Raw genomic sequence first — 13,039 nt, 5'->3', positions numbered from 1 at the left:
CAGTTGCGAATAGTTCGCCGGTAGAACGATTGCCGCCATGCCTCTCAGTGGGCTCGAATTCATCTAATTTTAAATACTAGTATTTTTTCGCGAGGTGTACGTTGGAGGCAGCGTTATATTTGTTGATTCTTCTAGGAACGTACGATCACCGAACTTTAGCACTAAAGAACACCGCAAGGCAGAACGCCTCTGTTACAGCGTCTGCCAGTGGAGTTGATTGATCACCTCGGTGACGCTTTCGTGCTTACCAACAGAATGTGTAACGAAACATTTTGCTCTTCTTTAGAGCTTCTTGCTTCTTCCATCTATCCCTTACTGACTATCAATATTGAAGTATTGGTCGTACGAGAGTTTTGCAAGCTACCTGCTTTGATAGTGGACTACATTTCCTGAGGTTTCTCTAGTTAATCTCAGTCTGGCATCTACCTCTCCTGCGATTAATTTTACTTGGCCATTCAACTTGTTTATGTTGACGATCAATTTCCACACTCTGCACCAAGCGTTCATCCTCAGCATTTCTTCCTGCGTAGCATCATCTGTGAAAAGCCTCATGGCACTTCCAATGCTGTCTACAGTATCGTTTATATATATTGTCAAATGTCATGGTCGTATAACACTTTCTAGGGGCACGCCCAAAGTTACTATTACTTCTGAGGACATCGCTCGATTCAGAATGACATGCTGTGTTCTGGTTGAAACTCTGCAGTCACACAGTGGTCTGATACTCCTATTTTGTTCATAATGTAGCAATGCGCAACTGTATCGAATGCCTTCCGGAAGTGAAGGAACACGGTATCCACCTGGGCGTCTATTTCTACTGGTTTCTGAGTCTGGTGGAAGAACAGAAAGAGTTTTGTCTCACACGACCGCTGTTTTGATTCCCACAGAGGAGAGGTTTGGTCTCCAGAGGTGTCATAACACGTGAACATAAAACATGTTCTACAATTCTACAACACACCGACGTCGGAGACATAGCCGTGTAGCTTTACGCGTCTGTTCGACGATGCTTCCTGAAAACGTGAATAACCGTGCTTTTTTTCAATCATCAGGAACATTTCCCTTCTGCAGGGACCTACTGTACACTGCTCTTAGAAGAGAGGCAAATTCTCTCACACACTCTATGTAGAATCGTATTGGTACGCCGTCAGATCTAGTGCTGAGCGTGAGCGATTTTAGTCGCATTTCTATCCCTGGATCACTTGTTTCAATACCAAACATTCTGCAGTTCGTCCGACGATTTAAAGGAGGAACTACGGTGGGACCTTCCTCTGTTAAACAATTTTGGACAAATGCGTTTAGTACTTCGCCCATTTCAGTGTCGTCCTCTGTTTCAGTGCCGTCATGGTCAAAGGGCGTCTGGACAGATGGCTTCAATCTGTTTATTGATTTAACGTATGACCAAAACTTCTTAGGATTTTCTGTCAAGTCGGTAGACAGAATGCTACTTTCGAATTTGTTGAATGATTCACGCATGGTTCTCCTAATGCTAATTTTGGATTGGTTTCATTTTTGATCGTTTGTGAGGTTTTTGCGACGTTTAAATTTGCAGTGAAGTTCTCTTTGCTTTCATAACTGTTTTGCAACATGGCTGTTTAACGATGGTGGGTCTTTCCGTCCCTGAAAACTTTGCCCGAAATACAACTGTGTGAAGTGTTTTGTACAGTATTCTTGAACTTTGCTCATTGTCACTGATCATTGTTAATGCTCGAGAAATTTGTCCACTGACACTCAGCATTATAAGCGCTGGGGATGTAATTTCCTTACTGACCTGTCATGTAATCTGAAATCTGCTTCTTCTTACTCTTGCTAAGCGGAAAGATTTTCTCGTTTTCCTTCTTATAGTCGTATTCAGTAATATCATGATGCTATAACGTCCTTCTGATGACCGATTCCATGTTATATGCTGCTTAAAAATGTTCTTGTCACCGGCACATATAAGATGTTACCTTCTCGAGCCGGTTCTCTGGGTAACTGCTCAACGTAATTTTCGGAAAACGTATTTAAAACAACTTCACACGATTCTCTGTCCTTACTACATGCCCTAATCCCTTGAGCTTACAACAGACCCTTCTTGAAAACGGGAATAACCTGTGCTTTTTTTCCAATCGTCAGGAACATTTCTCCCTTGAGTTTCCCAGTCTGTAGTTGGTAAGTTGAAGTCTCCACCCAATACTATGACATGACCAGGAAACTTGCGTGCGGGGTCAGGGATTTTCTCTGCCTCGTGATGACTGGGTGTTGTGTGAAGTCCTTAGGTTAGTTAGGTTTAAGTAGTTCTAACTTCTAGGGGACTGATGACCATAGATGTTTAGTCCCATAGTGTTCAGAGCCATTTGAACCATTTTGAAACTTGCGTGAAATATTCTTCGATTTTTCCCCTCAATTGTTCTAACAGTATTGTTCACTGAGTCAGGTGGGTCTATAAAGGCATCCGATGGCAATGTTTTATCCACCTTCTGTATTTGTCTTCACCCGAAGTATTCTACATTAGAATCGTATTTTTTCTTGCCGTAAACACGCCTCCACCACTAGCGTTCAACTTATCTTTGCGATACACATTAAAATCGGAATTCATAATTTCGTTCCCACTGACAACTGGTTTCTTCCAGCTCTCCATCCCTAGTGCCGTGGGGGCAATGTTATCATTTATAAGCGAGATCAGTTTAACGATCTGCCCGTAGTAGCTCCTGCAATTAATAGGAGTAACATTATGTAAAAATTTCATTTCCGCAAACTGTTGTGAAAAAATCTACCTTCTCTTGAATTGGCATGCTTCTTATCTGGCCTATAGGGAATTTCTATAACAAAAAAAAAGTGCGCTCCACACTTACCACAATACCCTAGTAGCCACTTGCTATCCGTAGTTCATGTCTGACCTATTAATAAAAGCATTCCGTCTTTAGGCCACAAGAGGCCCATCAAGACTATCTGACCGCCGTGTGATTCTCAGCTGGGGGTTCGGATAGTAGAGGCGTGTGGTTAGCACACCGCTCCCACTGACCTATTAATAAGCACCCACCAATTCTCCACGAGATAACAGTGATAGTGAAATTTGTATCTGATACTGTCGCAGTATCGTCTTAGCCTCTGGCTTTGACCTTCCAGTCTGCTGTGAACTGGGAATGATGCTGTATAACGATAGCTGTGCTACCAAACTGCGGGTGAGTCTTCGTCAAATCAGTCAGCCAGGTATAGGAGCGAGGGATTGTCTCTGAACCCAGGAGGTCATTCACGCCTACACAAGCCACGATTTGAAATCACTGCTGGCACATCTCGCACGAGATCCCTAAGAATGGAAACAAAGCGGATACAACCCCTTTTTCTGGACCTGCCACCACCATCACCGGCCTAACACTGGATGTCCCAATGGTAAGCAGTCCGACCCTCTGCGATTGTCTCGGCCTGTCAGGAAGATTGGCCCTGTCCCAACAGGCGATGCTTCCCGTGCTGGTTCAGAAGTACTTTCAACAGTAGGCAATACATCCGACCTGCTATTAAGGTATACGGGGACAGCCTTGTGGATGGTACCCACTTTCGCCTTCTGCCCAGCAATTCGCGACCCTGCCACTGTTCGCCATCCATTGTCAGGTAAGTGACGATTGGCTGGGACGTACGAATCGGAGGACGCAGCACCATAAACCGCTATAGGCTGCAGAGGTGACACAGCATTCGGGTCAGGTGCCACTGCAGCCTAGGGCAGAAGCCTGAAGCCTGTCGACCATGGCTGACACAGTTACCAACTGTTTATAGGCAGGGGCCAATTCCCGCTGCATCCATACACAGCAGGCGCAGTCCCTATCCATATTTCATCATTATCTGAGAAATAGGTAATTCTACATTAAACCAACAAACTGAACTCGCTGAACACAAAAAAGCAGACAAACTCACAATAAGAGAAAGTAACGCTACTGCAGTCAGCTAAATAAGCAACTATTTTTTACTTCTAATCATAAGTAAGAATCCGACTAAATAAAACACCGTAAACGAGGTGCGACAATAATGAGACTGATTTTCTTTGCAAGATGGGGCAACCCTGCAGGCTTGACCTTGGTCTATAAGCTGATGCTAGTCCAAGCAGCACATCGATGCAAATGCTCAGTCGTGAGTTGTGCTGTAGTAAGTTAACACGTGTTTGTGTCTCTTGTCACGGAAATGGAACCGCATAATATTGCGCAATGGTACGCAATTCCATTTTGCGTTTAATTGGGTGAAAACGCGAGGACAAAGCTTCAGAAGGCTTTTGGGGAGGAGATTATATCAAGAGCTCAAGTTTTTCGTTGGCATAAAATGTTTAGTGAACGCAGAACGAATGTTGAAGATGAAGACCGCAGTGGACGACCATCAGCCTCACGGACGGCTGTCAGCTTGACCAGGGAGCGTGAACTCGTACTATCTGATCGAAGATTATCCGTAAAAACGATTGCAGAAGAACTGAACATCAATTGAGAATCGGTTCGTCTAATAATAACTGAAGATCTTGGTATGAGAAACATTTGTACAAAAATGGTCCCCAAAAATTTCCCATCGCAACAGCGAGAAACACGGAAAAATTTGGCAGCCGATCTCTTAGAGCAAACGGAAATCAATCCAGAATTGTTGAGTCGTGTTATCCCTGGTGATATAACTTGTTTTTTTTTTCAGTACGATCCAGAGACAAAACGCTAAAGTTCGCAATGGTGCTCAAAGGGATCACCCAGACCAAAAAAACCTCGCATGTCAATATCAAAAGTGAAATGCATGCTTGTGTGCTTCTTTGATTCCAAGGGAATTATTCATAAAGAGTGGGTGCCTCCTGGACAAACAGTTAACCAATATTACTACAAAGAAATTTTAGAAAGACTTCGTAAAAGATTTCTTCGTCTCCGTGCGCACATTGCTCATAATTTGATTCTGCATCACGATAATGAGCAATCCCATACTGATCTGTCTGTACAGCAATTTTTAACCTCAAAAAAAATTTCAGTACTACTACAGATACCATATTCACCAGATATCGCTATTCCCAAGAGTCAAAACGGTGGTCAAGGAACAACATTTTCAAACAACACAAGACGTCCAAAAAGCTGTGACGAGGTTCTCGGAGGATACTAGAGACGATGAGTTCCAGAAATGTTACCATCAATGGCAGAAGCGCTGGATAAAGTGTGTGCAATCAGAAGGGAAGGGAACTAATTTGAAGGAGACAACATTAAACTTCACTGAAACTTTAAGCAACATTTTTTTCACATCAGTCTCATTACTTTATTGTCGCACCTCGTATAACATGTGTACAAACGATAAGCTGCTGGGCAGGAACGATAATCTGAGGGTGGAACTATAAGTAAATTAGTAAACACTAGTCAACATACTAAAACACCCTGGCACAATTCATTTCCTCACGTAAGGATGTTCGAAAACAGAAACTAAACTAAACTACTGTGTATCAATCAAACTGTCGTCCTCTCGGCTCCGCGACCGCAGACACACTAACTGCATAGGCGCTGTATCCAACGGTTCTGAGATTCAAACTGAGTCACGTGACGTGGCGCTTCTGGCCTCGGAAAAGTACACCAGAAAGTCGTCTCACACAGTGAGAAGCAGAGGATGATGGTCCAGATCCCCGTCATAAGACCCTGATTGAAATTTTCCACATTTTACTCAAATAACTAAAGGCAACTATCGGGATGGTTGCTTTGAAAAGAAATCTGCCGATTTCTCTTTCCATCTTTCGTAACCCGATCTCGGTCTGCGTCTCTAATGATCTATTCGTCGAATGGATGTTAGACCCTAATCCTGACAGCGTTCGATGTTCAATGTCAGCGTTATTTGATGAGGACTTTAAGCGCTGGGACAATAGAACAGGCCACATTAATACCTTTATTGTGATTTTCAGATATACTGCACTTTAACCGTATAACAGAATTCGATGATTAAATCCTGTTGTATTCCGCCACTTACTACATTCAATAGCACTTTTCAGAACATAAAGATATTAACAATCAGTAACTGAATCCAAAGCAGCCAGCCAGTTGCTACAAGAGGTGCTTTTATTCAAACTTTAACCTTGGTTTCGACGGATGTAAACCCGTCTTCTTCAGAAGTACATATAACTGAAAATTTCCCACTGGAGAAACACCAAATGATGAAGCGAACGAACATTTGTCGAACGAAAATATGCTGTCAGCGCACATCATTGTATACATTATTAAATATGCTGGCCCCCTATGATCAGGACTTGTCAAGTAAAAATTGTTAAAATCTAGAAATAAAACGAATGAAATTAAATAACAGGTCATGGTATGAGCCACACGCCGGCTCAACAGTCATCATATCCAACAAGCTGTGAACTGAACCATTTGTATTGTATTCTATCGTATGTTAACCGGGGGCCTAGAAATGACGGAGAGGCTCTGCCCCCCCCCCCTCTCAACCCCGCAGCCTCAGTGGTCCATAACCCCACGACGACTACCGCAGTTCACTTAATCCCTCCGCCGCCCCACACCGAACCCAGGGTTAATGTGCGGTTCGGCCCCCGGTGGACCCCCCAGGGAACGTCTCACACCAGACGAGTGTAACCCCTATGTTTGCGTGGTGGAGTAATGGTGGTGTACGCGTACGTGGAGAACTTGTTTGCACAGCAGTCGCCGACATAGTGTAACTGAGGCGGAATAAGGGGAACCAGCCCGCATTCGCCGAGGCAGATGGAAAACCGCCTAAAAACCATCCACAGACTGGTCGGTTCACCGGACCTTGACACAAATCCGCCGGGTGGATTCGTGCCGGCGACCAGGCGCTCCTTCTCGCCCGGAAAGCCGTGCGTCAGACCACACGGCCAACCACGCGAGCGAACTGAACCCATACTTTGTATGGTCTCTGCTGTATATTATTACATTTACATTTATGGTGGCGATTCACGCGCGCCGCCTGAATATGTTTGGGTGGCTAAGTGATTGCGAATGAGCTTCTTCATTCTAAGTTACAAATCGGACCTATGTGCTTTAAATTACGGTGTTGCACTGATGGCCTCGCGTTTGTGTTTAAAACAGTATAGTGATGTAGCCAACATTATCCGTGCTCTATTTGTAGCACATACATTTGCATCTGTCAAAGATGTAGCAAACGTTTGTCTATCAGTAGACGCCATGTAAACAGTACGTACGATCTAATGTGTCATCTGGAGTTCAAATTATTTCCTAACGGGCTACAGTTTTCTCAATGCTATCAGTTTGCACTTACTATTTGTACCGACAGTATCGGCATATTCTTTTGAAATGCAGCGGGAAATGAATAAAATAATTGAGGCTGAGATAAACAGTTCAGTTATATAAATGCAACTACGACTGTTTTCAGTCATTATGTGCTCAAAGAACATAAAACAGTTTTACGAGAACATTTGCAAAGAAATCTATACGTTCTATTCCTCTTTCCTAACACCAGTCGGTTCCGTTTCACGTAGTTCTTTAATATTACCCGTAAAAACGTACACAATGTGACACACTCCACGTGTTCAATATTTGTGTTTTCCGCATGTAAAGTTAACAACCACATAAAATTTCATTGAATGTACGCAAACAGCTGACAAACTTCGCCGTCTAAGAGATTCTCGTTTCCAGTCGAAGCGCCACAACAATGTGCCCTTTGCCAGAACCGCTTATATAACTGGGTTTCAATTTCCGACGGGGTCAGGGATTTTCCCTGCCTCGTGATGACTGGGTGTTGTGTGCTTTCCTTAGGTTAGTTAGGGTTAAGTAGTGCTAAGTTCTAGGGGACTGATGACCATAGATGTTAAGTCCCATAGTGCTCACAGCCACTGGATTTCAGCACTTCCGGCCCGTATCTTCGCTATAATGAATGCACATTTGTCTCTCTTCCGCTTCTTACACCTGCTCGAAACACCACCAGGAGGCATTCAACCTCTCTATGGGCAGTGGAGGTAATGGCTCAATTGGCTATGAGCACTATAGGACTTAACTTCTGAGGCCATCAGTCCCCTAGGAATTAGAACTACTTAAACCTAACTAACCTAAGGACATCACACACATCCATGCCCGAGGCAGGATTCGAACCTGCGACCGTAGCGGTCGTGCGATTCCAGACTGTAGCGCCTAGAACCACTCGGCCACTTCGGCCGGCCAGTGGAGGTAATGCTATGTTCATCAGTGTACGTCACGCACGAGTAGCAGGCAGTGACACAAGGACAACGTCGTATGGAACTCTGGTTGTGGCCGTGATTTGTGCACGGACAGCCGAAGCGCTTAAATCTAAGGCGGGAAGTACGGGTTCGAGCCCCGGTCTGGCACAAGTTTTGATTGTCATCATTCTAATACGCAGATGAACGTGCTTCACATTGGTAGCTACGAATAGATTTCCTCTATCTTCTAAAGCGACGGTGAATTTGGCCTCATCATCAAATACAGCATCATTGAACCACTCTGAAACTTTCTTAACGTGGTTCTTGGCTAACGGAGCCTTTTCTATCTGTTCACTTTGTTCAGGTATATTTTTTCCTTGCCGTTCTCCTTCTGTGGTGAACCTCAGCACGAATGACTGAATTATTGGTTATCGCACTCTTGCAGCAGCTGCACTGCAGTTTTAAGTGCACACTTTCGAGGATTAGGCTTAATCTTTATTATGGCTTAACCTCCATTCTCTTTCATTTAACTTCCTTCGCACTTCTTTTTGAAGGATAGATTTTGTGTAATTGTCCTCCTAATATGCCCTTTGACACCTCCGGGTCTCTTTGTCATACTACATTCTGATATGCTGACCATCATTGTTGATGAATGACAGCCAAAATGCTAAGAACTCCTTATAAAGTGCATCATCTTAGCAGAAAATAAATAGTTATGATAATTATTGTTTTTGTAGCATACAAAGCGCCATCTGTTGTTTGTTATATGCAGTTTTTTGGTTTCAATGAAACCCCATGTAATTTTAAGCTTATGCATCAGTTTTCACCTTTCTACATACATTATTCTGTGAAGTCTTATATTTTCAAATGTTTGTTGACTTTTGGGGCACCCTGTAGTATGGAGTGAATGTCCTGACTGTAAAGATCGTAATGTGACTCAACAGAGACACAGGCAGTTCTATAAACTCTGCATGGTAGTACATAAACGGAAGTATTGTGGAGCCTAAATTCAGTTCCAAATCTTACGATGTAATACCGTAAGCGGGATATGTTATGACTGAATGTGAAATGCAGTTATTGTCATATGGCCGGCAGGAGTGGTCGAGCGGTCCTAGGCGCTACAGTCTGGAACCGCGCGACCGCTACGGTCGCAGGTTCGAATCCTGCCTCGGGCATGGATGTGTGTGATTTCCTTAGGTCAATTAGGTTTAAGTAGTTCTAGGTTCTAGGGGATTAATGACCTCAGAAGTTAAGTCCCATAGCGCTCAGATCCGTTTGAACCATTTATTGTCGTAACACTAGTTTATTTGTTTATCGTTCTTGTAACCCTACGGCCATATATGTACACAGCGATAAGTAATCACGAATTACATTTTAAAATTATAGGCATGTAGTACTCACAATTAAAAATTTTAAAGTAAGAGCTTAATGGTTTTCATGATTGCAGGTTTTCAAGATTGCGTCTTTTGTCTTTACTCTTAGAATAAAATTGCACGAGAGTCGTTGAGTACCGAGCGAGGTGGCGCAGTGGTTAGCAGACTGCACTCACATTCGGGAGGAAGACGGTTCAATCCCGCGTCGGGCCATCCTGATTTAGGTTTCCTGTGATTTCCCTAAATCGCTCCAGGCAAATGCCGGGATGGTTCCTTTGAAAGGGCACGGCCGACTTCTTTCCCCGTCCTTCCCTAATCGGATGACACCGATGACCTTTCTGTTTGGTCTCTTCCCCCAAACAATCCAACCCAGTCGTTGAATAAGTAATGCAAAGCATTTTTTTCTCGGCCAATTTGGGATGAAAGAATGGGCAATCTGCTGTGGGGCATAGTGGAATATGCCCGCTTCAGCCCCTAAGCCCCTACAGATTCACGAATTCCGATAGGTGGCGGCGCTGTAAGTAGCCTTCATAATGGTGACTGTAACAAAGATGGCTTCCAAAGAGAAAGCTATCACCGAGTTTCTTTTGTCGAAAAACCATAGGCGCTTGCAGAATGTCTATGGGAGTGAACAAAACCACAGTGAGTCGTTGGGCGGGGCGTCTGTGATCGCAACTAGGTGGCACAAACCGGTCCGATCTCCCGCTTGCCGGCCGGCCGCACCCAGTTGTGACTCCTGCAGTGTTGGAACGTGCGGACACTCTCATTCGAAGTGATCGACGGATCACAATCAAACATCTCTCTGGTTAACTGGACGCCTCTGTTGGTAGTCCTGATACACTTGTCCACCAGTTGGGGTACTCAAAGGTGTGTACCCGCTGGGTTCCTCGCTTTCCGCTTTCCACCTGTGTTTTGAAAAGCAGATGCACTCCGCGGGAATCATTACATGGATGATGTGGAGGTTATTGATGCAGCGAAGCGCAGACTCCAACTTCGATCAGTAGAGTGGTACTACACTGGTATACAGGCTCTTCCAGTAAGGTGGCATAAGACCGATGCATTTAACGTAGATTATGCTGAAAAATAGTGACTTGTAGGCAAAAGAGTGGTGAATAATGTGGTGTACTGGAATCCTGCGTAAACAGGATTGTTCTCAATGGAGAGACGTCTACAGACGTTAAAGTAACCTCTAGCGTGCCACAGGGGAGTGTTATGGGACCATTACTGTTCACAATATATATAAATGAACCTAGTAGATAGTGTCAGAAGTTCCATGCGGCTTTTCGCGGATGATGCTGTAGTATACAGAGAAGTTGCAACATTAGAAAACTGCAGCGAAATGCAGGAAGGTCTGCAGCGGATAGGCACTTGGTGCAGGGAGTGGCACTGACCCTTAACATAGACAAATGTATTGTATTGCGAATACATAGAAAGAAGCACCCTTTATTGTATGATTATATGATAGCGGAACAAACACTGGTAGCAATTACTTCTGTAAAATATCTGGTAGTATGCATGCGGAACGATTTAAGTGGAATGATCATATAAAATAAATTGTTCGTAAGGCGGGTACCAGGTTGAGATTCATTGGGAGAGTCCTTAGAAAATGTAGTCCATCAACAAAGGAGGTGGCTTACAAAACACACGTTCGACCTATACTTGAGTATTGCTCATCAGTGTGGGATCCGTACCAGATCGGGTTGACGTAGGAGATAGAGAAGATCCAAGGAAGAGCGGCGCGTTCCATCACAGGGTTATGTAGTAAGCGTGATAGGGCTACGGAGATGTTTAGCAAACTCAAGTGGCAGACTCTGCAAGAGAGGCGCTCTGCATCGCAGTGTAGCTTGCTGTCTAGGTTTCGAGAGGGTGCGTTTCTGGATGAGGTATCGAATATATTGCTTCCCCCTACTTATACCTCCCGAGGAGATCACGAATGTAAAATTAGAGAGATTCGAGCGCGCATGGAGGCTTTCCGGCAGTCGTTCTTCCCGCGAACCATACGCGACTGGAACAGGAAATGGAGGAAATGACAGTGGCACATTAAGTGCCCAACGCCACACACTGTTGGGTGGCTTGCGGAGTATAAATGTAGATGTAGATGAAGAAAAGCAACCTGGTTTCAGAAAAAAAAGTGCTGCGTTACTTATTGAACGCCCATCGTACCTTGATGTTCCTAAACCGTACGTAGGTTCTGTCAGATGATAACCGATGTGTCTAAAGGAATTTCGATATAGTAAAACAATATCTTTTAGTTGCTTTGTGCTGATATTATACAACAAACTGTTTTCCGTGCAAGCTACAGCGCAAGATTTTAATGTTAATAACAGCCTCGAATATTGTCTTCACATGTTTGTACAAAGCAATTACAAAAGGTGAGTCCAGTGGGTTGGTTTCGTTGTTGCAGGTAAACACGTAAGGTGGAAGATCCATAGTTACCACAGCGGGGCGACCGCGGCTGGCGCTGGTTAACCACGTGTTCTCTCCCACCGCCGCCGGCCGCCGCTGCCAGCATCCGTCTACTTGTGCATAACGGCGACACTTCGCAGTACCTAACCAGTGTGGTGTTTACTTTCTCGTCGAGTGCTGAATCGTATGGCTTAGGAAGACAATAACAGTGTCGTCTGAATCGTAAAAGTTGTGAACCTCCATTTGTCAGACTAACAGTGTACCCAAAATATTTCTGCAGAAAGTGGAAGAATTGTATCATCTGTAATCCAAGAACGACAAAAGTGTTTTAGCAAAAATAGCTTTTCTCCGTCTTTAATTTAGTAGGTTTTTGCATGCTACGTCATACACTCCCTGGGCAAGAGACTACCAGTTGAAGACATTTGTGCCTTAGCATTTTCGTTCTTTGAGTTTTTTCTGCCACATCACAGTCTACTTTTAGATCGCCATTTTATTTGAACGTATTGAACTCTGATGTGTGTACAGTAGCACTGCCTGTTTTTCTGTGATGCAGGAGTTACTTTTGTTAAAACGTGCATTGTTCTTGAGATCGGGAAATTTCGCTAAGAGTTAAGTACTAAAATAGTCCACTTTTCATTCCCTGACTAATCAACATATTTTTCTTAAGAGTCCCTTTTTAAATCACTTCAATGAACCCATTTATGAGAAGTGCAAGAATGTTTTCATAAATAACATAATTCCATAAAATCAATATAGTGTGTGATCCAGATTTATTTATTTGAGATGTTGATGTTACTAGCATGAAAAGAAACAAATATTGTTTATCACAACACTGTTTCAAGATTGATAAATTTCAATATTCCATGCACATAAGCTGATTTACTATATCATTCGTAATTCTTTAATTAATTTTTGTAACGATGTATGTGATAAAATGTGTTTAATATGTAAAATAAATATTTTGAAAATTAGTGATTACAATTTATTTTGAATCAGTTGGTCAAAGAACTTGAGTGCTAGATGTATCATAGTATCTTCAGATAGACTTCCAACGAAATAAGCAACTACTAATGAGCTTGCTGATTGAAACCTATGAAGAATTAGCGTAATGTAAAGTTACCTTACTGTTTAGAAGAGGTCAGTGACTTCG

The 13,039-nt window shown here is 43.4% G+C and overlaps 1 protein-coding gene across 2 annotated transcripts in view; it reads left to right on the top strand.

Annotated features, from left to right (window-relative positions):
* The window catches only part of LOC126262510 (lachesin-like), a 971,377-nt gene extending 958,627 nt beyond the window's left edge, over positions 1 to 12,750 (top strand). The window contains exon 11 of one of the 2 annotated variants that reach the window (XM_049959183.1): positions 11,888 to 12,750. The gene's annotated coding sequence lies outside the window, so the exon portion shown is untranslated. The remainder of the gene's footprint in view (positions 1 to 11,887) is intronic. The other variant, XM_049959182.1, reaches the window with a different exon arrangement.
* Positions 12,751 to 13,039: the final 289 nt, after the last annotated feature.

Source organism: Schistocerca nitens, chromosome 6 (assembly GCF_023898315.1).
Source record: "Schistocerca nitens isolate TAMUIC-IGC-003100 chromosome 6, iqSchNite1.1, whole genome shotgun sequence".
In the NCBI taxonomy this organism is placed as follows: Eukaryota; Metazoa; Arthropoda; class Insecta; order Orthoptera; family Acrididae; genus Schistocerca; species Schistocerca nitens.
Note: the sequence above shows the minus strand (reverse complement) of the source record. Positions and strands in the feature narration are given on the sequence as shown.